The sequence below is a fragment of the Psammomys obesus genome, unplaced genomic scaffold (assembly GCF_907164565.1).
Source record: "Psammomys obesus unplaced genomic scaffold, mPsaObe1.curated_primary_1811, whole genome shotgun sequence".
NCBI lineage: Eukaryota > Metazoa > Chordata > Mammalia > Rodentia > Muridae > Psammomys > Psammomys obesus.
This window is the reverse complement of record NW_026596356.1, coordinates 1,431,461-1,435,945: the sequence shown is the minus strand read 5'-3', so window position 1 is coordinate 1,435,945 and position 4,485 is coordinate 1,431,461. Positions and strand designations below refer to the sequence as shown.

The 4,485-nt window shown below is 43.6% G+C and overlaps 1 pseudogene; it reads right to left on the bottom strand.

The window, feature by feature from the left end:
* Positions 1–869: 869 nt before the first annotated feature.
* On the bottom strand, positions 870–1,321 carry LOC129669216 (ADP-ribosylation factor-like protein 2-binding protein; annotated as a pseudogene).
* Positions 1,322–4,485: the final 3,164 nt, after the last annotated feature.

The following is a 4,485-nucleotide window of genomic DNA, read 5'->3' as shown; positions in this document are numbered from 1 at the left end:
TGATAGAGCTGCAGCCTATTTCTAGCACACAGCCTGTTTGTACTGGGGCCCAGAAAGAGGGGAACCGATTGAAAGCAGATTTGCACTCGAAGCGCTCACAACTAAAAAGCACATCTTTTTAGTTTAAGTGGTTAGTCATGGTTAAGTGGTTAGTCTTTAAGTGGTTAGTCATGGGCATTACAAGATCAGACTTGTTAGGTTAGCCTGAGTTTTCATCTATAAAAATATGTTTCTTGAAAATAATGCTTAGGGAATTAGAGAACAGTGGGACTATATCAAGACCAGCAGAGTTCGCTGTTGAAAGGACTGTTGATACAAGATTGGGGTAGAGAACATCTCTCTTGGTTGATTCCTACAGCCACTCAAGCGGTATTCATAGGAGATTCAGAAATCAGGACAGGTAGCTGGTCTGTAACTCTGTAAACACCCAATAACCCCACCCCCTTTTGAGTCTGAGGACTAAAACTGACCCATGTAAAAACAGTTGTGGGAGCACAAAGACTCATGTAAAGCCTGCTGGGATGAAGAGCTCATGATGGTGTGTTGTCCACAGCGTTGACACACTACACCACCATGTTGCTGGGGAAAGGCCCCCAGGCGAGGTGGCCAACACGAGCACAGAGTCCCTCCGAAGCACCTGGGAGGGGCGTTTGCATGGTAAGGGGGGTAGTGAACATGAGGGTTACTGACTCAAAGATGTTTCTGGATAAGGGTCAGGAGGGTCAGCAATGTTTTCCAGGCCTCATCAATGCTTCACATGAAGGAAGGGCTGTGGCACAGTTGGTCTTTGCAAGACTCATCCATCATTAGCCTGTGTTTCTCTGAGCCTGCTGGACCAGTGGCCTCATAGTGACCACTGGTCGCTATGCCTAGTGCCGCAGGTTGTTCTAGGAAGCTGGCGTAGAAGACAGCTTGCACAGAGATGTCATGACCAAGCCTCTGTTTAAGTCCAGTCCTCGCCCTTCCTCTTCTGTAGTCCAGGAACTTCTCCTTGAAAGCCAGATCCGAGAATGTGAGCAGCCTGTCAAAGGTGTCACCACCTACTCCATCTTTACGGTGCTGCAGGGTTGTTGAAGCCTGGGACATGCTCTTCAATGTACTGCTCTACCAGGGGAATATATTCATTAACAATGGGGGTATAGGTGAGTTTATTCTCTTCTGTGTCTTCACTCTCCTGGTAGTACTTGTCCATGAAATTTCTCTGCAATAACTGGAACTCGTCATCCATAATAATATCCTCTAAACATCCAACCACATCATCAAAGTCTGCATCAGAGGCGGAGAAGGACAGCGCCAAGCTCTCTTCCTCCAGAGCACCCATCCGTAGGGGCCCTGCAGCCACCAGTGGAAGCCCCTGCTGCCTCAGTCGCTTCAGGGGCCCGCAGAAGGCCACTCCAGGGCTGGGCCCAGCGCCCCGCTGGCCTCTCCTGCTTTTGTTTGTTTGTTTGTTTGTTTTTTCCTAATTGCTTGTACTGTTTAACACAGGTTCATATGTGCCAAGACAAGTCAATCTTTGTTCTCAATATTTTTATAATTGTTTTGTGAAGTTGAAAAGGCTTCCTATTGGAATTTAATGAAAGTATACTTAATGAACAAACAAGTGTAAGGTTTAATCTCTCTTCCCCTTTTCTCTCTCTTGGGACAGGTCTCACTGTTATCCCAGTCTGTGTTGAACTCTTGGTAATTCTTCTGCTTTAGTTTCCCAACTGTTAGGATTACAGGCGTAGGCAACAATGCCTGGGTAAGAAGGAGAAAAAGTTTCTATTGGAAGAGGGTCTTGCTATGTGTTTCTGGTTGACCTGATACAGTGTGCATGTAGCATGGTTTGGACTTGAACTTGGGGCAATGACCTTTCTTCAGCTTCCAAGTGCTAGATTACAAGTGTGCACCACCATGCCCTATTTTGGTCTCTTTGTTGTATAAATTTATCTTAAAACAATATGAGTATGAGATGCCTCAGTGGGTAAAAGTAATTGCTACAAATACCTAATGACTTGAGTTCAATTCCCAGAACTTTTGTTAAAGTTGAAGGAGAGAACCAATTCCACAGATTTGTCCTCTGACTGCCACATGTGCACCATGGCATGTGAGTGCCCACAACCCACATTACACATATAAATACACACAGTAATAACAAACTCAAAACAAATAAAAACCAATATTTGCATATTCATTTATGAGTTTTGGTAAAGTTTGGTAATTTCATAATTTTTACTATTCATACTATGACTAGTTATATTTTAGGAATTATACTAAACTAGGCTCTTAACCATGATGTGTTCCAATTACTTACTGGCACATGCAAGATGTATTATTTGAGTCACAATTCTACAACCAGCTATTCTAGTCATTTTTATTAGATTCCTCAGATCTTATTGGTATACATTTATGCATGTTATTTTGTTATCTTCTTCAGTAAGGCTTACAATTATGGTTTTTGTCTATCTGAATGCTTGTTCTGCTGTTTCCCTCTAACTCCTGGACTCCAGTGACCAGATCAACATCCTGAGTATCTGAGCCACTGCCCCCAGCCTAGTGATCATACTTTATGCTAATGTACAGTGGAGATAGCAAGTCACAGAAAGCGTCTGTGCCCCATTTCCAATTTCAGTGAGAACGTTCCAGATTTGTAACGTTCCAACGTTACAAATGTTGACATTTAATTTCAATTTTTATACATGGAGATTTCTAAATGTCCAAATGAGAATGTATTCTTCAAAACCAAACCAAACCAAAGCAAAACAAACCAAAACAAACCCCTTTTTATGTATTAATCTTGTGATGTGTACCATGGCACACATGTAGAGGCCAGAGGACGGCTTGCAGGAGTTGGTTCTCTAGTTTCACCCTGTGAGTCCTGGTGACCAAGCTCAGGCTGTCAGACTTGGTGCAGGCACTTTTACCATCTGAGCCATCTTGCTAGCCCAAGGACACATTTTTCTAATAAGCAAACAACTAATTGTCAATGAAGGTCAACATCTTAATATGAAAGTATAAAAGACATAATGAAAAACACGGCACAGCACAAAGGCAAAGTCCATGAATAGCTTAATAATACACCTTTCTTCCACTAAGAATGTCATCACTGCTCAGTCACCCACAGGTGAAGCTCTTGTTCACCTGTGGGTGAGCCAGTATGTGGGCAGCCCCTTCTTTGGGACACTCTTGCTATCTAGCAACAAGATAAGTAGATTATTCTGAATTTCTTCCACCATAGTATGGGAAGAGTCTCTAGTTACAGAATTAAATTCGGTGTTCACATGTCTCTTTCCTATCCTCAAGTACTTTATTGTTACCACGTGGAAACTGCAGAACATTTTGTTCATTGCCTGGTTATTGTGCAGAACAGTACCTGGACCAAATAAAACATTTTACAGAAAAAGTATAGCAGTAAGTACTATTTGTATGACTTCTCAGTCTCATGTTATTCCCATCACTCAAAAGCATCAATCTAATTATCTACTAATCTATCCCCTCCCAAAGAATACATGAGATTGAAAACCAGGAAGTAAAGGTGGGAAGCCCTTTCCTCTTAAGGGTCATTCCTTAAGGCTTAAGATAAGCCTTAAGATTCATTCCTTTAACTACATTTCCCCACGGTCTCCCTTGCGTCTTTGGGGCTATAGCTCATCAGAGCCTCCTGCTCATTCTAGTGCCAGGTGTTTTCCCGCCTCTGCCTCCTGATTCCTTCATGAAATCCTCTGGAGTAAAAATTATTTGAGTGTTCCATCTGTCCACTTGTAGGACTCAGCTGCTACAGTCAGCAGCAGCAGCACCGCCGTTACCAGTCTGCTTGGACAAATGATTTACTGGTAGCAAGTTCAGTATTATACCTCATCTCGTTCCCTCCTGGCAGTTCTGTGTGTGTGTGTGTGTGTGTGTGTGTGTGTGTGTGTGTGGTGTTAAGCATATGTGCATGTCTTTATGCATGCTCACATGTATGTGGGTGCATATGTAGGTGCAACTGAGTGTGCATAGTGGGCATGAGAGCATCACAGTAACTCATAAATAAGCAGAAGTCCAGTTGAGTCAGGATCATGAGAGGCATACTTCCATAGGTAGCTCTCCACCTATACCTTTCTTCCTTTACTTCTGAGAGAAGATTTAGCATTGTCATCCCTGGAACAGTCCAAGACTGTTCTTCCATGTTGTGTGGGGTCAGGGTACCGTGGGACAGGAGGGGCTGGTGTGGAGCAGGAGTGGGGCTGAGTTATATCCAACCACAGAAATCTGTCTGGAGAGAGGTAGAAGTGGGACCAGTCCCTCCCTTGCCCCAGACCTGCATGTCCAGGTACACATAGTCCTGTGCCCCTAACCTTTGCCCACACCAAAGGAGGTCACATAGTCACAGCCAGGTTAAACTTCCCCTCTCCTTGTAAGGTCATGTCCAGCAAGCACCTGGAATTCCTCTTCATGCAAATAAGGTATTGGCCAATGATACACACTTACCCAGAAATCCTCCACCCCCACCCCAAAGGTTCAAAT